The sequence below is a fragment of the Saimiri boliviensis genome, chromosome 4, assembly GCF_048565385.1.
Source record: "Saimiri boliviensis isolate mSaiBol1 chromosome 4, mSaiBol1.pri, whole genome shotgun sequence".
In the NCBI taxonomy this organism is placed as follows: Eukaryota; Metazoa; Chordata; class Mammalia; order Primates; family Cebidae; genus Saimiri; species Saimiri boliviensis.
The window spans coordinates 106,361,537-106,384,493 of record NC_133452.1 but is presented as its reverse complement, the minus strand read 5'-3'; the positions used below and the strand labels follow the sequence as shown (position 1 = coordinate 106,384,493).

The window sequence follows — 22,957 nt, the reverse complement described above, 5'->3', positions numbered from 1 at the left end:
CTTCTATGGAAGCTCTGAATGCAGAGAAATGTGATTCTAATCCTCGGAAAATCCTGGGAGAATTGAAAGGCTTGTTAAAAGAATACATTTCAATCCACAATGAAAACTCTAAACTGAGCTAGTCTCTTCTTGTACTGAAAATACAGAAGTGCTGACTGGAGGTCAGTCTTTCTTGGTGAAGGAAAGCGCCCAACATGCCATGGGTATTAACGGAACAAATTCCTTCACAATAGCAAGAGGTGGCAAATGCTTTCCTGGTTGTTATTTTACTAGGGAGAAATAGCGCAATCCTTGCCTGCTTTAACTTAATGAAAATCACCATGCTTCATTTGCTAAAGATTTTGTGCACAGTACTTTGTCATATTATTTAGTGATTTTTGGATTACCTCTCTATATTTAGTAGACAAATTCTCAGGAAATGAGACACAGATTTTAAAAAAGAATGGGAATAAAAGTGAGAGCCTGGACCATTGAATTTTTTTCTCTATTTTCTAAAGAAATTGGGGAATAAAATCATAGTAGTGTAAATGACATATTACCAGATTAGTATTTGACTCTCATTGGATTAGTTCAATTCTAAGAATCTATGAATGAAAACACTTGTTTGCCATAATTTTCTTAAATAATTAATATTCTGCTTTCAGTATTTCATGATGCTATGGGTTTCTCTTGTTAAGCCATCCTGAGTCTGTCCACCTATAGGCAGACGACTACTACTACAATGATGATGACGACGACTACTACTACTACTAGAAATATTACTCTATTTTTCAAAGCTCAATGCAAATCAAATGCCACTTCACTTATTAAAGTTCTTTTCATTCTCTCAGTATTCTGATTTTGCCTCTTAAAACACCAGTCAAAGCTCTAGTAGAGATACTAATATGTCTTTATGACTTTATCACATTATTATTTTAGGACAAAGTAGAGGTACTTTTTAAAAGAAACTAACTGTGCATTCTTATAAATAGCAATGATATCATAGGGAGTGAAAAAAATAATAATGTTTTTATATCTTCAAAGGAAGGAGTATTGAATAAATAATGAAAGAGAATAAATGAAGCCAAAGAATAATCCCAGTCACTAAATAAAAATAACAGAATTCAAACATGTGTTAAGTGACCACCACTTTCTAAAGAATATGTTTTATGTTTAAATCTTTAATCCATCTGGAGTTAATTTTTGTATAAGGTATAAGGAAGTGATCCAGTTTCAGCTTTCTACATATGGCTAGCCAGTTTTCCCAACACCATTTATTAAATAGGGAATCCTTTTCCTATTGCTTGTTTTTGTCAGATTTGTCAAAGATCAGATGGTTGTAGATGTGTGCCATTACTTCTAAGGCCTCTGTTCTGTTCCATTGGTCTATATCTCTGTTTAAGAACTAGTACCATGCTTTTTTGATTACTGTAGTCTTGTAGTATAGTTTGAAGTATAGTATGATGCCTCCAGCTTTGTTTTTTGTTTTGTTTTGTTTTTGTTTAGGATTGTCTTGGCTATGCAGGCTCTTTTTCGGTTCCATATGAAGTTTAAGGTGTTTTTATCTAATTCAGTAAAGAAAGTCAATGGTACCTTGATGAGGATAGCATACTGCCCAAAGTAATCTATAAATTACTTTGGGCAGTATGGCCATTTTGATGATATTGATTCTTCCTAACCATAAGCATGGAATGTTTTTCCATCTTTTTGTGTCATGTCTTATTTCCTTGACCAGTGGTTTCTAGTTCTCCTTGAAAAGGTCCTTCACATCCCTTGTTAGTTGTATTCCTAGGTATTTTTATTCTCTTTGTAGCAAGCACATCAAAATCACATTGAGATACCATCTCCCAGCAGTTAGAATGGCAATCATTAAAAAATCCAGAGACAACAGATGCTGGAGAGGATGTGGAGAAATAGGAATACTTTTACACTGTTGGTGGGAGTGTAAATTAGTTCAACCATTGTGGAAAACAGTGTGGCGATTCCTCAAGGATCTAGAAATAGAAATATCATTTGACCCAACAATCCTATTACTGGGTATATACCCCCAAAATTATATATCATTCAATTATAAAGACACATGCACATGTATGTTTATTACAGCACTGTTTATAATAGCAAAGACCTGGAACCAACCCAAATCCCCATCAATGATAGACTTGATAAAGAAAATGTGGCACACACATACACCATGGAATACGATGCAGCATAAAAAGGACGAGTTCATGTCCTTTGCAGGGACATGAATGAAGCTGGAAACCATCATTCTCGGCAAACTGACACAAGAACAGAAAACCAAACACCACATGTTCTCACTGATAAGTGAGTGTTGAATAATGAGAATGCATGGACACAGGGAGTGAAACATCACACACCAGGGTCTGTCAGGGGATTGGGGGGCTAGGGGAGGGATAGCAAGGGGTTGGAGAATGGGGAGGGATAACATAGGAGAAATACCTAATGCAGATGAGTAAGGGATGGATGCAGCAAACCACCATGGCACATGTATACCTATGTAACAAACCTGCACATTCTGCACATGTACCCCAGAACTTAAAGCATAATATAAATAATAGTAAATAAATAAAGAGATCTGAAACGCCAAAAAAAAAAAAAAAGAAGAAGAAGATGTCATTAGGAGTATTTCAGGCATCGAACAAGGATCAAGAGCTGTGTGCTCTTGTGGGGGAGTTGTGACTGCAGCTAGCAAGGAGCCTCCTTCTAACTGCAGCCATCAGCAAACCCACTGCACCGCACTGTGCACTCTCCTTTAAGTAGACTGAGGGGTCCTCCAGTGTAACTCTTACTGAAGGAACCCTACACAGTAAAGGAAAAAGAAATGAGTGAATGAAGTGATGCTGAAAATGCTCATTATTCTTAGCATTTTAGTTTGGAAATAATTCATAAAGTTGCAAATAATCATTCTGAATTGTTTAATGAAACACTTTGTTTTGAAATGTTGATTGTTAAGCCATGCCTGATCCAAAACATCCCTTTAATTCTGCTACCCTGTTAGTAGACTTGTAAGACGTTTTCTGGTTTCTCTGGGATTCAGGCCTGAGAATGATTCTTGTTTAACGAAGGGCTGCAGTCAAGCATTACAAACGTCCGTCTTTCTGAGAGAGTTAGAGGTAAAGTAAACCCGAAGCACTTCGGGCTACTTTTATTCTGTCTGTTTTGTTTGGTTCTTGGTACCCAAACTATCTTTGAGGGATATGATTCAGGCTGAAGTTCTCACTGAAGTTCTCACATGATTTTCTTCTTAGACTTGAAAGCAATAACATAGCAACATGAAGAAAATAATGATTGTTGACTGAGATTGAGCCTTTTTTAAAGGCTGCATTCAGACTATTTGTTTACATGTAAATGAAAAACAGAGAGACAAATCACAGTTGTGACCTGTATTATTAAGTACAGCTATTCCAGGAATGGTTGAGACGAGACCCCTCATCTGCAGAGGAATCTGCAGAGGAAATCGGTGCAGAAAAGCTATATCAAACATTGTAAGATCATTTTACTCTTAGTATCCTCTGTGTTCTGCACTCACTTGTTAGCACCAGAGCAGTAAGCAACTTGAATAGCAGCATGTGCCCTTGTCCTGGCAAGGCTGGAAGTGCAATAGCAAGAATGATGATGTGTCATTTCGGCTTGTAGATTTTGCAAACTCCTCAGCAAATTGTGCAGTCTGTCTTGCTGTGAGTTATTACATAGAAGTGTGACTCTCTACCCCTAAGCAAACTCTGTAACTCTATCCTACTGAGTTTTTTTTTTAAGGTGAAGTTTACAATTCAATACCATTCTACTTTTTCTGTTTCTCAGCATCTAACAATTTCTTTTATCTATAGCAGTCCACAAATCATATTTCTTTTTTAAGCTTTTCTGAGTCTTTATTTAAATAAAATATGACTTTTATTTTTTAAAATGTTTTAAATACAATGACAATATCATATCCTAACATTAAAAACAATAGACACCTAACAGTTTTAGAGGTAATTTGGAGATGCAGTTGTGAATTAAGCTTTTCTGAGTCTGCACAGATGACTTTTTGTGTGTGTGTGTGAGACAGAATTTTGCTCTTGTTGCCCAGGATGGAGTACAATGGTGTGATCTCGGCTCATTGCAACCTCCACCTCCTGTGTTCAGGCAGTTCTCCTGCCTCAGCCTCCCAAGTAGCTGGGATTACAGGTGCCTACCATCACACCTAGCTAATGTTTTGTATTTTTAGTAGAGATGTGTTTCCCCATGTTGGTCAGGCTGGTATTCAACTCCTGACCTCAGGTAATCTACCCACCTCAGCCTCCCAAAGTGCTGGGATTATAGGCATGAGCCACTGCATGTGGCAACTTCTTTATTATTATTATCATACTTTAAGTTTCAGTTTTCTTACATAGGTATACATGTGCTGTGGTGGTTGGCTGCAACCATCACTCCATCATCTATATTAGTTATTTCTCCTAATGCTATCCCTCCCCTGTCCCCCCACCCCCAGCTATTTCTCCCCTATCCCTCCACCCACTGCTGTTCCTCCCCTAGCCACCCCCACCCCCAACAGGCCCCAGTGTGTGATGTTGCCCTCCCTGTGTCCTTGTGTTCTCATTGTTCATCACCCACTTAGGAGTGAGAGCATCCTCACAAACCATATTTCAAATGCTTAATGCCAACCTTCCTCACCACCATATACACATACATGTTTGACATTTGCCATAGTTCTTCGCCCTCATAATTGGTTCTCTGTTCTAAAAGAAACACCTGACTAATATGAAGATCTGTCATTTTTACCTAAACCAATAGTTGTTTTCAATGTGAGGCCTGTGAACTATGTTCCTGAGCTTTATCTCAGCTGCTTACTAAAAAGGCAGATCTCTAAACCCAACAACCTCAATTTATAGTATCAAAATTGCTGGAGGTAATGCTGAGAAATCTGCAATCTCTAATATGTAATATTTTAGATGATTCCAAAACTACATTTTGCGAGACACTGAATTATACAATGTATAGTCTTAACTCTGTGTTTCTTTTCATGCCTATTTATAAAACTAACCAGCTGGAGTGGTGGCTCACGCCTGTAATCTGAATACTTTGGGAGGCAAAGTGGGAAGATCACTTGAGCTCAGGAGTTTGAGACTAGCCTGGGCAACATGGTAAACCACTGTCTTTGCAAAAAATACCAAAAGAAAAATAGCAAAGTAAAAGAAAAATAGTAAAGTGTGATGGTGCAAACCTGTGGTCCCAGCTACCTGGGAGGCTAAAGTGGGAGAATCAATAGAGCCTGGGAGGTCAAGGCTGCAGTGAGCCATGATCACACTACACTCCAGCCTGAGGAATGGAGTAAGATCCTCTCTCTCTCTCTCTCTCAAAAAAAAAAGGAAACTCACCAAGATTGTATAAGCAATATCAAATTTGACATTTCTGCTCTCTGAAGTCCAGTCAAAAGATCTCCACCAGCACTCACTACTTCACCTGACCACCATCATCTGTTTTGTTGCTAGCTAAAGAAAGGTACATTTTTATCTGACTCTGTGGCTGGGGCCATTGTGAGTGGAAGCTTTTCAGTTGTGTTAAGAAGAACCACCCCTAGTTGCTGGAAGCAAAGGTCATAGGTGACTCACCAGCTTCTTGATCAGCAGGCATTCATTCTATTGGCTCAGTTTGGGTGATCAGATTGCAGTTTGCACGATTCCCTGAAAAGTGAGGCAGAAGGTTAGAGGTTGGAAAGTTCTGGTAAACAACAGATGGTGTTAACAGCATCCCTCAGGTCAACATGTTATCCTTTTCATTGAAAGTCATATTTCTCCTCTTGTTTAAATTACCTGTGATTACTGCTCATACTTTTAGTAAATCTAGTAAAATAAAAGATAAATTCACATGCTTTAGTGGGTGAAAGACAATTACTAAAATAATAAGATCATATAAGCAGGGGTTAAGGGAGGAATGTCATGATTTTTAATAGAAACCACTTATAGCTTAAAAGATTTATTATGTTAGCTACTTACTCAATTTTCAAACATTATAGTTGAAAACATTGACTAGGTAATTCACGAAATTTTTTTCTCTAAGTCTTTTTTCCTTCCCTTTGAAGATCTCAGGATTCATGAAACATTATATTGAAAAGCATCCCATTCCAACACTTTGATTATTTTGCTATAAAAGTTCTTCAACAGGTTGAGAAAACTTCCACTTTTGAAGCTGGTTCTGGGTTAGTGATCTGGTATCTTGTTATCAATGCCAGTCTTGCACCTCCCGTATAAAACTTTCATATAAAAAGACATTGTTCATGCTCACACTCTAAAACACAGCACACCTTCCTTGCTGTGATTTTTTCAGGCAAGCTGACAATAGGTACCTCTTATCCTATTAAGTTTCAGGAAAGTATCAGTTTAGACCACCATGCTAGAGAGCATGCTTGGTAAAGGTGGAAAAGGTGCATTCATGGCAGAAATACTTGGAAGAATCCCTGGGTTTTTGGGAAATTGCTTAGACAATAAAGCTTGAGGGAAAGACCAAAAATCTGAACAACTTTGAACAAAGGTATATCAGAATCATTCCAGGATTTAGCTTTAAGGATACGTGGAGGGATAGTGAGGTAGGGACCAGAGTGACAGGGAGATCTGATCTAGCCTAGAGAAAAAAATAGACAATTTCAGAAGTGTGGAAGGAAAGAGATTAAGTACTAAGTTCCAAGTGCTCTCTCCCTAGGATTTCTTCCCTAGGCAGGAAACAGAAATTGCAGGGTTGATTGGACCCCAGCTCCTTGTGACTAAACTCTAGAAAGAGCTGAATTTGTTGTAACTTAGTCTGCTGACCAACGTCAGGGCACTGGTTAATGCAGGAGGGAGAAGCTGTAGTATTCAATTGGGGTCCAGTTGCCTGGACATTCATAAGAAGCATTCAAAATAGACTGTTCCACTAGTAATACTGTAGAAACTAGGGCACAGTGGAGAAAAAAAAACTAAATTTAAAAGCTTTCTGAGGTGGAGATAAGAAAAAATAACAACTAATGGCTCAGAGAGTCTTTGGGGTTATAGCAAAGACTCTACAAGTCAATTGATGCACTGATGCTGGGAGGGCTTTTGATTTAATGATCTCAGTCTTGTCATTGTCTGATAGAGAAAAGAAGGAATTCTAACTACCTGATTTACCTAGTGGTACCCTCTGGAGCAGACTGGCTGGGAACAAAGGCTGATAGCAGAAGCCATGAGGTGTAATGTAGTTGGATTCTCAAGTACTTGACATTTATGCAGAACTAATTAATAACTGTATCATTCATCACACTCTCCTAATATGCTGGGTATGTGAAACTTAGTAGCTGGGTGACAGTGGAAAGCAGTGTCTCTAAAGCATAGGAGAAGCAGATATTTAATTGTCACTTTAATGAAACCAGGCAGATTAAAAAATCACAGGGATTATGGCAAGGAATTGCAATTGCTCCTACACTTAAGGGCTTTGGAATGGTGTTTCAGTTTTGGGGGATGTTGTCTTTCTCCAATGAAGTGTGAGAAGAATCAGCAGCCACCAGATCAGCTAGATTGATGCAAGTGCTCAATGAGAGGGCAGGAATTGCAGTTTGATCACACAATGAACAATATCATTACAAAATAATGGCTATTTCACAAATTTTTCAATATCCATGTACACATAACCAAATGAAAAATTTATAGTGAGCTCTGCACACATAGATTCTAGGTAAAAAGCAACTTTGTAAATAATTAAATTTAATGCATTCCAGACATAAATCCTTGTTGTGTTTTCTTGGGAGAATTGTTTGATGTGAGGTGTGTCTACACAATGAAGGATATCAAGCAACAGATTGGAAAGTAACAGGTCAAGTTAATTACTTTTGTCTAAAGAATAGAAAACAATAGATTAGACCAGTTTGGTTTTTCTCTCCAAAGACATTATTTTTCATTTTCTTAAAAGGATTTCAAAACCACCAAAGATAGTTGGCAAAAGAAAGATTCTATCTGATAGTCTGGTTTTATTGTCTCGCTTTTTGAAATATATTTTGTTGTTTTATTTTTTAAACATTAAATGAGGAGGTAGCCATATGTGGCAAAGTAAATTCAGTTTTGGAAAAAAAAAAAAAAAAAAAAACAAAGTATTGTCATCTCACAGTATCTAGGGGCGGTTGGTTTTAGGACCTCTCACCCTCCACCAATACTAAAATCCATAGACACTCAAGTTCCTAATATAAAATGGCATAGTGTTTGCATATAACCTATGCATATCCTCTCATAAACATTAAATCGTATGTAAATTACTTTTAATATCAATACAATTTTAATTTTATGTAAATAGTTGTTATACTATATTTTTATTTGTATTATTTTATTGTTATGTTTCTTTTTTTAAATATGTTCTGTCTGTGATTAATTGAATCGCCTCAAGCAGAACCCATGTATACAAAGGGTAGACTCTATACAGCGCAATCAGATGTAATGTCATAAGTAAATAACTTAATAAACCCCACAAAACAACTCCTTATTTGCCAAAAATAAAATATACACTGCTTTCCTTTTGGGTTAAGAAATTGTAGCTCTTTAGTAAATATAAACTCTTTTTTGGAGAGTTCGATAATTCATCCATCATCAATCATCAGTCACAGCTCAAATTATTCCCATGTGGTTGGCCAGTTATCAAGCTGTGACTTAAGGGTGTTTATCAGCGCATTCTAACTCTTTGCCGAGTTAACACTTCTATCCACTATGAACCACAGGATACTACATAAAGATGAGCCATGAAATCAGTTAATTTTGTCAATCGTATTTTAATCCTCCTCAGTACATACCCAATGCAGACTCTGAATTCTATCTTTTATTCTTCTTCTAGAAATTATTAAATTTCCAATGGAATCTGTTATCAATTTTGAATACCTTACTATAATTATTCTTATTCACAATTTATATAGAATTTGATAGTGTAGCATATCTTCTTATAAATCTTACTCTACACAAAACAACTAAAACTAGAAAATGTTATAGTAAGTGGTAATTATACCACGACTGCTTAAAAACTAATCCATCTCCAATTAAGAAACTGTGCAACATATGGGCTATATCCAAATCTACAGATGTTCGAGTTCCTAATATTCAATAGTGAATTCATTGATTTTTATACTGCTTCAATCTTAACATTATGTTATCCACACCTTCTAAAATGTGTTCAAGATAATGGCATAACTTCCCTTTTCTTTTTAATTTTTTTCTGTTTTGTAAAAAACAGTTCCCTTATGTTAAAAACTCTCAATAAACTAGGTATTAATGGAACATTTCTCAAAATAATAAGAACTATTTATGACAGACCCACAGCCAATATCATAATAAATAGGCAAAAGCTGGACATTCCCTTTGAAAACCAGTACAAGATAAGGATGCCCTCTCTCGCCATTCCTATTTAACATAGTATAGGAAGGTCTGGCCAAAACAATCAAGCAAAAGAAAGAAATAAAGGGTATTCACATAGAAAGAGAGGAAGTGAAATTGTCTCTGTTTGCAGATGACATAATTCTACATTTGGAAACCCCATCATTTCAGCCCCAAAATGCCTTAAACTGATAAGCAACACCAGCAAAGGCTGAGAATACAAAATCAATATGCAAAAATCACAAGCATTTCTATACACCAACAATAGGCAAGCAGAGAACTAAATCATAAAAGACTTGTCATTCACAATTGCTACAAAGATGATAAAATACCTATAAATACAGCTAACAAGGGATGTGAAGGCCTTCTTCAAGGAGAACTACAAACTACTCCTTGAGGAAATAAGACAGGATACAAACAAATGGAAAAACCTTCCATTCTCGTGGATAGAATCAATATTGTGAAAATAGCCATACTGCCCAAAGTAATTTATAGCTTCAATGCTCAAACTACCATTGACATTCTTCACAGAATTAGAAAATACTATTTTAAATTTCATATGGAACTAAAAAAGAGCTCATATAGGCAAGATAATCCTAAGCAAAAAGAACAAAGCTAGAGGCATCATGCTACCTGACTTCAAACTATACTGCAAGTCTACAGTAACAAAAACAGGATGGTACTGGTACCAAAGCAGACACATAGACCAATGGAACAAAATGGGGACCTCAGAAACAACATCACACATCTACAACCATCCGGTCTTCAACAAACCTGACAAAAACAAGCAATGGGGAAAGATCTCCTATTCAGTAAATGGTGCTGGGAAAACTGACTAATCATATGCAGGAAACTGAAACTGAATCCCTTCCTTACACCTATACAAAAATTCACTCAAGATGAATTAAAGACTTAAATGTAAAAATGTAAAACACCAAACCATAAAAACCCTAGAAGAAAACCTAGGCAATACCATTCATGACACAGGCATGGGCAAAGACTTCATGACAAAAATGCCAAAAGCAATGGCAACAAAAGCCAAAATTGATAAACAGGATCCAATTAAACTAAAGCGTTTCTGCATAGGAAAAGAAACTATCATCAGAGTGAACAGGTAACCTAAAGAATGGGAGAAAATTTTTGCAATCTACCCATCTGACAAAGGTCTAACATCCAGAATTTACAAGGCACTTAAATTCACAAGAAAAAAAACTATCAAAAAGTGGACAAAGGATATGAATAGACACTTCTCAAAAGAAGACATTTACATGGCTAACAAACACATGGAAAAAAACTCAACATCAATGATTATCAGAAAAACATAAAACCACAATGAAATACCACCTCAAGTCAGTCAGAATGATTATTAAAAAGTCACAGAACAATAGATGCTGGTGAGGCTGTGAAGAAATGGGAATGCTTTTGGACTGTTGGTGGGAATATAAATTAGTTCATCCATTGTAAAAGACAGCATGGTGATTCCTCAAGGATCTAGAACCAGAACTACCATTGATCCAGCAATCCTATTACTGGGTATATACCCAAAGGAATACAAATGATTCTACCGTAAAGACAAATGCACATGTATGTTTACTGCAGCACTATTTACAGTAGCAAAGTCATAGAATCAACCCAAATGCCCATCAGTTATAGAGAGAATAAAGAAAATGTGGTACATATATATCATGGAATACTATGTTGCCATAAAAAGGGAATGAGATCGTGTCCTTCTCAGGGACATGGATGAAACTTAAAGCCATCATCTTTGGCTGGGCGCGGTGGCTCAAGCCTGTAATCCCAGCACTTTGGGAGGCCGAGGTGGGTGGATCACGAGGTCGAGAGATTGAGACCATCCTGGTCAACATGGTGAAACCCCGTCTCTACTAAAAATACAAAAAAGTAGCTGGGCATGGTGGCGCTTGCCTGTAATCCCAGCTACTCAGGAGGCTGAGGCAGGAGAATTGCTTGAACCCAGGAGGCGGAGGTTGCGGTGAGCCGAGATTGCGCCATTGCACTCCAGCCTGGGTAACAAGAGCGAAACTCCGTCTCAAAAAAAAAAAAAAAAAAAAAAAAAGCCATCATCTTTGGCAAACTAACACAAAACCAAACACTGCATGTTCTCACTCATAAGTGGTAGTTGAACGATGAAAACATATAGATACAGAGAGGGGTACAACACACACTAGTGTCTTTTGGGGGGTGAAGGGTGAAGGGGAGAACTTAGAGGATGGGTCAATAAGTGCAGTAAATCATCATGGCACACACATGCCTAGGAAACAAACCTGCACATTCTGCACATGTCCCATTTTTTTAGAAGAAGAAATTTAAAAAAAAGAAGGCAAGATAAATGACATCAGCAAAGCAAAAGTGAGATGCTGATGGTCCAAGCTCTAATCCTGCTTAAGGAAAACCATGCCATGCTCCATTTATGAACATTTATGAACAGAGGTCCTTTCACTGAAGAATAAGCCTTCACAGGACACAAGCCTCACTGTGAACCCACATTTGATTAGCATGGAAAACACCTGGATCATTTCTGGAACTGTCACTGAGTAGGTGCCTTGGCCTTATCCTGGTCAGTCACTGGTGACTCAGAAAGTGACTGCTGGATGTCTCACGTGAGTGTCCAGCAGATCTCTCTGAGATCTCCTGGGTGCTCCTGAGACAATGTCTCTAGCACCTGCCTGGTCTCCTGATCCCCGAGGCTCTTCAACAGAAACACTCTTAGTTTACAGATTTGCCCTATGGTGCATAATTAGAGATGATTTTCTCATCTCATGGACAGTTGGAACCAGGAAATGAAACAAGAGTTTGGAGTTCTTTATGAACTCACTGATCCCAAAATAACCGTCAAGAAATTTGTCCCTTGAATAATTTGGGGTTTATTTGGAACTCCATTTATTAGCATTTTGTGAAGTATTTATATACTTGAAGTTCATATCCATAGATCCTCATCTTTATATATTGATTTCTGACTCACTTGGTCTGTATACCTGCTACACTTTCATATCCACCAATGCCTTGTCACATACAAAATGTAGGCAGCATTTACTTAACAATGAAATCTGAATTTTTTATTCACAGAAACATAGTGACTCCCACAATTCTTTATCAATTGAATTAGTAAAACCATATTCTCACTATTAAGATATTTGAAATCCTAGAATCTCACTTTAAAAAACAGTTCTCATTGCCTTAAGTTACATGAATGTTTCATATGTAACAGAAAATTTAAGGGCACATCAGCAACTTGTGGAACACTTATTTTAGCATTTATCTAACAAAGGAAGACGCATCCTCTGAGAGGAAAACTCTTCCCCAGTGCCCTAGGCACCTGCTCTGGGGCTAGAACCTGTACTGGGTGATTCTGAGCGCTCCCTTTAGACTGGCCCTTGCCTTACAGGGAGGTTCCTGTCAGGGCTCACAAAGCATCTCCCCCCAGCTTCTCTAGCCCAGCATCAAATGGCTGTGTTCTGGTTTACAATACTCCTTCAGTGACACCATATGCTGCTGACACCATCCTTTGAAAAAAAAATGCATTAGCCTTACTAAACCTACTGAACTCTGCAGGAAGACCCAAAGCAAGGACTCTGTGACACAGGAGGTAGCCCCTTCTCTGAAGCTCCAGATGCGCTGAATCAGTGGTAGACCCACAATGAATCAAAAGTCTTGCAAGAGTTTTGAAGATGCTTGTTTCTTCATTGAGCTCCTGTAGTTGAAGGCTGCATCTGAGAACAGCAGCAGGTGCAGAAACATTCACATTAAAGCCACTCCATGTCTTCTATTCCAATATCACACACGTTCCCTTCTTCCTAGTATCTAGCCTATAGAAAGTGACTCCTACACTGACATTAGGCCCAGGTATCGCACTCTTTTATCCTAGAGATCTAAAGCAAACAGGTGACAAGTGGAGACTTGGGGAGTGCATGCAGGTTGTTATTTTCCTTTTCACAGCCAGGAACCCAGAAAAGGCCCATGATCAAAGAAGCTGAGGTCAGTGAAGGAGTTTCTAAGACCTTGGTCTTAAAAATGCTGATGTCAGAGACTTCAGATTGCTCTATTGTCCTTTTCTTATTGTCTGCCATTGTCTTTCTGTTCTTTTATGTTCTCCTCCTCAGATAGAGTCTGTGCGTTGTCACGCTTTCATCTTGAATCCAGAGGTATCATACTGGTTAGAATGTATTGTGCTGTGCAGGTAAGCACTGTCTGTTCTTACAATGGAAACCTGGAGCCTTGATCAGCTTCCTCCTCTGGGCTGTGACCTTTATTTACAAGGCATCTCAAAGGGAAAAGCTCATTTGGGGCTGTTACTCCTTTTTCTGGTTTTAGAGTCCCTGAACTACTTAATTACATCTTACCCCTATTGGCTAACTTTACTCATTCATGTAATAATAGAAGAACAGGGGAGAAATCTGGTACCGGAGGTTTTTTGTTTTGTTTTGTTTTTGTTTTTTTTTTTTTTCCCACATAGGATAAGTTTCTGGAAAAGTCCTTCCCTGTAGAGGCTTTTGGAGAAGGCTCCTGGTATACTTCTCAGTAATTAATTTTCTCCAATTTTTACCCATAGCAAATGTATTTGGATTGTACTTTTTAGAGTCTGGGGGTTTCTGGAGAGAAAGTCCAGAAAACTGAGAATTATAAGGCCCTCTGGAACTGTCACCTTTACCTAGTCCATGTCTGTTGTTCAGATGTCTATAGTGGTTAGCATGTAAGTGCCCTCAACAGCTTCTGCCTTCTGCAGCTTATGTGCACATCAGTTGTATTTCTGAACATGCCTGTATCTCCAGTTTTGTGAGTGGATAATTTTTCTTACAATTTCAGTTGTTTAATAGATTCCAAAGGTATTGACATTCAGATTGTGCAGATGTTTTTTGACATAAAAATGAGAGTGATGAATTTTATAATCTACATGGTGAAACAAAAACCAAAAGTACATCAAAGGTCATCTTTGATGTGTCGCTGGAGGCAGAATTCTGATCTCATCACATACCAGTGCACCTGGTCTGACATAAATGAACACGCAAGGGCACAGAGGAAGGACACGGCACAACACTTATAAAAAAAAAGTCTTCGCAATTTTAATATTCTTCTGAAGAAGCTGAAATTGTGAAAGTAGAAGAGTGTGAACTGGTCATGTCTCAGGTAATGTTGTGTTCTGGAAAATATCTCCAATCCTGGGCTGGATCCAGTATGTATACCTGGGCACTCAAACCTGAAACAGGGATTTTTATTCCTTAAACACAAGACATTCCAATGAGACAGCTGTTCTCAGGTGAGCTGCAGAGCAGGGAGGAGGATATGAAAGTGTCCTTGGCTTCCCAGAACTGCTGAAGCTGAAAGACCAAAGCCACCTCTGAGGGCCAGAGACCCACCTATGAGTACGTCACATCAGCACTGCCCAGAAATCTTTGGCTGTGGGGGAGGACAAGGAATGTGATTTATTTCTTTCTGCTAACTAAATGTGCTTCAGAAGAAATGAAACTGAAAATTCAATAAACATGTGTGTTGCCATTAAAAAAACAAAAAACAAAAAACAACACAGGGACAACCAAAGTCTTTAACTTTCTTACATTGAGTTGGATAAAGGTCAAAGCTGCTAATATGAGAGCAGCTCATATTACAATATAATTTTATGTGACATTTAAATCAATCTATTTTCTAACTAAAATATGGAATGTATATATTTGTGGACTTTTATATTTGAAGAATACAGAAAAGAATTTCTAGTGACTAGGGACTGCCCTTTAAGAAAACTTAGTACTTACCTCAGATGATCCACCTGCCTTGGCCTCCCAACATGGTGAAACCCCATCTCTACTAAAAATACAAAAATTAGCCAGGCATGGTGGCACACACCTGTAATCCCAGCTACTCAGGAGGCTGAGGCAGGACAATCACTTGGACCAGGGAGGTGGAGGTTGCAGTGAGCTGAGATTGTGTTATTGCACTCCAGCCTGGGTGACAAGAGCAAAACTCCATTTCAAAAAAAGAAAAAGAAAACTTACTCTACTCCCAACAGCTGATTATCAGGACATGGCACACCTTAAGCATTTTCAGCCAGAATGAATCTCCCCATATTTTTATTATCTTTCATGTAATTTATTCATGCAATGCCCCTAAAGATGGAGAGTAATGCCAGAATACTGCCCTAGCTTTTTTAGTACAATTGATGTTGACATATATAATCAAGATGTCATGAGAAGTTATTTTCTTATATTTCGGATTTTAAAAAAATTTATTAATAAAGATTGCTTTTGATTTTAATTGATATGTAATAGTTGTACATATTTATAAAATACATGTGATATTTTCTTCTTCATCTTTCTCTTCCACATTCACATTCTTCTTTAAAATCATTATTTAATCATAGTTGTATGCCCTGCTAATCATTTGAAATACAAAAGGAAAATGAATATATCTGAATCCAAGCTTAAGACTTCATTCATTGTTATCTTGTCTACTTCCATTCTCTATCTTTTCACCTACTACTGGCTGACCTTTCTTTAAAAACAAACAAAACAAATAAAAAACACATTTTTGGCATTATTTTAAATTCACAAGTAAGGTCCAGAGTTCAGCTAAGCTTTGATGATAGGGCAGAGGTTTCAACAAAAAGGATAGAATCACTCACAAGGATACACTCAAAGTGAATGAGTAACAATTTTTCCAGGCTTCTAATATTTCCTTTCATGTGAAGGGAATTCCAATTGACAAGAAAATACTTAACCTGAAACAGTACACTTAGGAGAAACTAAGCATGTGTGACCCTTACTCACTTTTTCCTAGAGGTCAAGATTCCAAGAGAGAGCTGTGTTCTTCCAAGACGTATGACCTCTAAGCTGTCTAGATGTGGAAGCCAACAATTGTTAGCACAGCTTCTGCCAGTGACCAAGCTATTTTGTGGAGGTCTGATGTTAAGAATCATATGCTAAGTCATATTCTCTGATATTACTTTTATCAGTGTAAAGCTAACTTTTTTTTGCCTCATTTATCAATTGGTAGGAAACTTGAATGGATGGATAAAAACAGTAGAATATATTGACTCTCCTCAAAAAATACATTGCTCTTTGATTTTCAACCCTACCCCACCCCACCCACATTCAAAAGTTTAGAACTAGGCCTCTAGAAACAATCTTCATTTATATTTTGAGAATACCGAATTAAAGTTGAAGTTCTTCAATGTGAGATTATGTTATATTTCAGTACCAAATTCCCACCCACCAACCCCAAAAAAACTCATAATTATCCCAGTTATTCTTTCTTGGTTATAAAATCAGTAGAAGCCTAGTTAGTTGTGGTATCTCATAAATGAAAAGTGGAGTTCCAACAATTACTCTGTTTGAAACACTAGATAAACATTTCTTTTGCACGTTGACCCAGCCAGCATATGTCTGGGTGAACTTCCGAGCTCTACAGTTCTACCAGCTGTACTTTGAGACAGAGATAGCAAGCCCATAAGAAAAAAAATGCAGGCAAGTTAATATTTATTATTTTCTGTGGTATGGTATTTCTTTTCTCTTTCTTATTCCATTCAAACATGCCATATTCCAGAGATAGTGCCCATAATCTATTCACATAGGCATTAGAACAAATAGACCACAATTATAATTGAGGGTTGGGAGATTTGGAGGAGGTCAGAATCATCACAACTTCTATTATGAACTTTTTAGACCCAAATCTATGGAACCTGGGAAATGCTATTTACATGTCTGCTGACTGGTAAGCCAATATCTGTTTTTTCTCATTGCCAATGACTCTTTAGTCAAAAGCGTAGAAACTACAATGGAGGTGAAAGAAAAGGAAAAGATGATTCCATTCCTCTGGTTTAGGGGTTTTGGGTAGAAGAAGCTAAATTTTTTTTTTAAAGTCAGGAATGAGATAGTACTTATTGGATTACTTACTTGCTCCTCAGATATAGATTAGAGTGAAGGAGGATCATTACCTATGCTACCAGAAATAGGGCAGTGGTTGTGGGTAAGGAATTGACAGAGGGAGGAAGATTTTAGTCTGCTACAAATGTGGAGGGCTGGGAGAAGCTGGCCTCATGGGCTGCCTCTGCACCCATGTGGGATTAGGCAAGAGGAGGAACATTAAAGCAAACTCAGAGATACAGTTATTTAGGGAGTTGTGGGATCCGACTTACTTTCCCAGATTCTCTTCAATCCCATGTGGCATGCATGAGACACTAAACTTCTCTCTCTTTTTCCCATATAGATGCACAGTGGCACAAGTTGTATTTTGTGTTTATTTGTTGTTATTTATCATCTGTATCTTTGATTTTACTGACATGCTAGCTCAGTGTTCACATTTTGAATAATTATCATGGCATTTCCACCATAGTAGGCAAATCTGGGGTTGTTAGCAGTTAAATCTCTTTTTTCTATCTCTTCTCTCACCCTAGCAACCAGCTACCTATCCTTAATTCTGCTGACAATACCAAGAAGTAAGAGTGTCCAATTCAAAGTCCTCTTGAATGACTCTATGGTGACTTAAGCACTTAAGATCAATTCTTCCTAAGCGTGGGTCCTTCTGTTGCCTTTAAAACAGAAAAGCCCTTGTGTTCCTTTGAGATCATTCATTAGTCAGAGATGTAACTAAAAATGTGGGCATTCAGAGCTATTCGTCCCTCAAATTCACTAGGACATATACAAGTGCCAGTAGATCATAAACCTGATGACTCAGTGAAGGTCACTGGGATACTAAGGTTCACATTACTTTACATCTGAAAGTTAGTAGCTCAGCCAAGAACCCCTTGCCAATGGCAGCCCAGAGAGGGCTGTACAAACTGAAGGCTACTAAAAAGAGAAGGAAGGATCCTGCAACTTCCTTTAGGGAAATGTCAGGCTCCCCAGGGCTCACAAATGTTACATCTTCTTTTTGTCATACATGACAAGGGTGTTTAACACGTATATATAAATGCCCAAGACTTACAGCCTTTGTTTAGCAAGTGCTTTGAAAATTCATTCTGAAACTTCACTGTCAGCTGCTCCTTGTGGAAATTAAAAAAGAAAAACAAAGTGTGTCAGCATTTTAAGTACTGATTTTAAAAGTCCTTGGATAAAACACCAGATTCCCCATGATTAGTTTTTCACTGGAAAGGAGGTGGAAGTTCTTACGATGTCTTGACTATTCCAACAGCCTCTTGGCTGCTCTTTGTGCTTCCACACTTGCCCTCTCCTGGCTGTTTTCAATATGGTAGCCAGTTTGGAGTTCTCTAAATATAAGTAAGATTAAATGTCTATCTTACTGAAAACCACCTCATAGCTTCTTATCACACAGCCTCGAATTCTTACGACAACCTGCATGCTTCTATATATAATAGCTCCCCTGACAATTCACCACTATCTCTTTGCTGTACCGTTAGCACACCAAGCACACTCCACTCCCAAAGCATTTGTGCTTGCTGCTCCCTCTGCCTGGAATTATCTTTCCCTAGATATGAATATGCTCATTCTCTCACTTTATTTGGGTCTTGGTCCAAAATTATCATCTCAAAAGAAAGATTCTGACCAATGGCCTTAAAAGAACATACTCCCCATACTATGGTCTATTTCAAAACACAACTATCTGACATTACATGTATTTTTTCATTACTGTATTCTCCAAAATAGAATAAAAATTCTGTAAGATCAAGAAATGTATTTGATTTTCAGTGTATAAAATAATACAATAGTAGTCACTCAATAAATATTTTTGACTAAATTAATTTTGGTTTATACATACGTAAATAAAATTATTGTATCTATGTGATGTGAACTTGTTGCTTGATTTGTAAAGTTTAAACATGGGTATCATTGGTAGATATAAGAGCATACCATCTGTATCTTCTCAAATTAGTTTTACAAATGGCAAGCCAATTTGCTATTACTTTAAAATTCTAACGATACTGGCATTTGTGATGAATTTGATAAAGAAGTGGTGATGTTACTTTACACACAGATTTTTCCGGAGAAAGAATCTGTGTCATTTATTATAAAAATTATGGGCCAGAGGTTACATTTGACACTGGTAAAAGAATGCAAACCAGAGGGTACTTGGAAAGGATCATTCTTCTTTGACTTTAACATAAATTTTTTGACATGTTTTGTAGCAGATTTGCTTCTCATTTACATTTTCATTTAGTTAATATTAAAATAAATAAATAATTTCCAAATCATAATAGTATGTATAGAGCAAAGTCTTTGGAGACAGGCTAATTCTATATTAGGGATTCAACTACAGCACTTAATGAGATGTGTATTTACATCTTCAACGGCAGTCTGTTTTCTTATGTGTTAGATGGAGATCAAAATACCCACATTGCAGTGTTTGAGAGTGGGTAGTTACTTAATTAATATTCTATAATGAACACAGCCTGCTACCAGGCATATGGCAGGCACCACAATTTCTTTCTCCTTCTTTTCCATTTCCCTTCCCCTGACCTGTGCCTAACCCAAACCTTACAGGGAAAGTAAGGGTAGACTCACTTAGATCTTTTTCACACACTACAAAAAAGTTACTTCTTATGTTTGAATCACATGAGAGTCATATATTCCTCAATAACTTGAATCTTTTTTTTTTTTATAATACATAAGCTTTTTTAGAGTGAGAAGTTTGGCACGTTGATATCAATCTTTTTTTTTTCCTGTCTCCATCTTCACAAATGCAACATTTTCTGTGGCTTTAAAGATGTCAGCAGATGTTACATTAAGACTTGATATACTGGACACATTTGGTGACCTCAGCCAGCCAAATAGAATTCTGATGAACATATCCTGGCTAGTCTACTGCCTATGTTCACTGCTAGAACTGTAAATCCAAGTACATGCCATTCCATTGTATCATTCCATGAGATTCAAGGAATTATATTTAATTACAGGAAACATCAATCATCAGTGTCACTGTTGCTATTAATCTGTTGAAGTTTTGCTAAATATTTTAGATTGTTTGCTTTGTCTATGATTTTGAATGTATGATAACTTAATTTAAGTTAATATAAATGAAAGCTGTTAAGTATTAGTTATCTTCCTTATTCTACAAAAACCATATCTACTTATAATGATTTAAAATTGAACTATACTAGTTTGATATGCACCAATAAAATATGTTAAAACAGTTCTACTACCCTGTCTCTATTAACGCACATTACTTAAAATTAATAAATGTATATAAGAACACAGAAAATTGAGCATGATATATATTTTTGGTGGGAAAAAGGGAACTGCTACTCGAAGTAAGATAGCTCATTTCAAGTACTTTGTGATTCATAAATGTGTGTGTATCTGTGTATATACATGTATATATATATGTGTATGTGTGTGTGTGTGTGTGTGTGTGTGTGTGTGTGTGTGTGTGTGTATTCTATGTGCTAAGCCAATAAGAAATAAGGAATTGGTATGCTTACTTTAGAATGAAAAGTTTTAGGTGAACATATGTAAATAACTTTTTGCCTTTCTTATCCAGCGCTCTTTCTAAGACACTAATGGCTTAAATATCTAGAAACTCAAAAGTGGTGAGAAGGCACAAGAGTGACATGGAAAAATACAGACATATCAGAAATTAATTCTGATTGTAAGCCTCTTGAGGAAAGGGAGAAAAACAGCTATCATCAAAAAGAACACACACAGACATACACAAACACACACACACACACACACAAACACACATTTGTTAGTTCTCTCTATCTGCCAAGAGAGCTAGAAGCAAGTGACATTCTAAAAGTACACTCATACCCAGATCTTAGGCTCTAAATGTCATTCTTAAATAAAGGGAAGTAGGCCTCCTTGAAGAATGGCTTGATCCCAGGGTTGAGAAGGAAAATACAAAATGTGCTTAGAGCATCTTATAGTGCTAGAAATAAAGAAGGTACTCAAAAAAATAAATAAAGAAAAGAAAGAAAATAAAAAGGGTGAGGTAATGAGAAGACACAGGAACTAACCTGAATGAGCTTTCAATGATCAAGATCATTAAAACAAAATGCAAGGAAAGAATGAGAAACTATCACAGATTGTAAAAGCCCAAGAAGATATGAAAATAAAATGTAATTTACTATCCTAGATTTATATTAAATCCTAGGTAGAAAAAGGACTTAAAAAACATTGCAAAGTCTGAGTAGAGTCTCGATTAGTCAATAATTTCATACTGTTAAATTTTTAGTTTTGACAAATGTACTGTGGCTATGTAAAATATTAACTTTAGGGGAAGCTAGATGAAGGGCATATGGAAATTTTATTCTATTTTTACAATTTTTTTATAAACATAACATTGTTCCAAAATAAAAAGTTAAAATTTAGCTTTTTTTCTTGTTTATTTCTGCCTAAACGATGCATGATTCTAATCAACGGATTTTCTACACTCTCACTCAGTGGAAGACTGTGCCCTTACATTGGAGAATTTTATTGTCCACAAACCTGAAAATACAATCTCAAATACTCTGAGTGTTTAACTTTATGGAACTGGTGGAAAAAAGACACAGGTTGTTTCCTGAATGCTATGTGGACTGAGTCTACAAAATTTTAAACATAGGTATACCTAGCTTCCCTAAGGCCCCATCAAACCTAACATCCTGCTGTAGAGAACCTCACTGTAATAGTACATAAAATTTTTAAAAAGTCATATTTTAAATACTTAAATTTCTCATTCAATTAATATTTATGAAGCATATGTTATACTCCAGGTACTATACTAGGCAGTAAGAATATAACATTAAGTGAAACAGACATTGTTCCTACCTTTTTTTTTTTTTTTTTTTTTTTTTTTTTTTTTTTTTGAGACAGAGTTTCGCTCTTGTTACCCAGGCTGGAGGGCAATGGCACGGTCTCGGCTCACCGCAACCTCCGCCTCCTGGGTTCAAGCAATTCTCCTGCCTCAGCCTCCTGAGTAGCTGGGATTACAGGCAAGCGCCACCATGCCCAGCTAATTTTTTGTATTTTTAGTAGAGACGGGGTTTCACCATGTTGACCAGGATGGTCTCGATCTCTCGACCTCGTGATCCACCCACCTCGGCCTCCCAAAGTGCTGGGATTACAGGCTTGAGCCACCGCGCCCGGCTGCTGTTTCTACCTTTAAGTAATTTACTATTAATAGACTGACCATGAAATACCCTTCCCTTTAGTCTCCAAGGCCAGAGCTATTTTGATTATGAGTGTTGCACTCTTCTCTTTAATCAGGAGCACAAAATCTGTTCAATATTAATAAATTTAAAAGTAGAACTAGAAATATGAGGGACCTATCTGCAGGGCTGAGTCAGTCTTTTCTTCATTCTCTTTCATAAAATATTGCTGATAGACTGCTTAGTAATGCCACTTAAGTTTATTTCATTAAAATGGTTACTTTTGCTGCTGCCTCAAAAAGTGTGGAGGAACAAAGTTTATGAGACTGTGGAAAAAATATGAATGTTAAGTTAGCTTTTACTTTCAAAAAGAAAGATCAATAAGAGGAAAATTTGATGCCAAGTATATAATTTCTTCAATAAACATAGTTTCATTTAAACTACATCCTTTTTTCTAAGAGAAAAAATTTGATAGTTATTAAACTTATATAATCTGCATAATTCTAAAAAATTTAGATTGTATTGCCATGCTATTATTTATATACAATTATATATGCCTTTTACAATCTTCTGTTTTTTTAAAAAAATT

At 36.9% G+C, this 22,957-nt stretch overlaps 1 long non-coding RNA gene across 1 annotated transcript in view; it reads right to left on the bottom strand.

Moving 5' to 3' along the window:
* LOC141584313 (uncharacterized) overlaps positions 1–22,957 on the bottom strand; it is a 572,289-nt gene that overhangs the window by 299,360 nt on the left and 249,972 nt on the right. Inside the window, exon 12 of the long non-coding RNA XR_012517287.1 lies at positions 5,589–5,660. This is a non-coding gene — a long non-coding RNA (uncharacterized LOC141584313). The remainder of the gene's footprint in view (positions 1–5,588; positions 5,661–22,957) is intronic.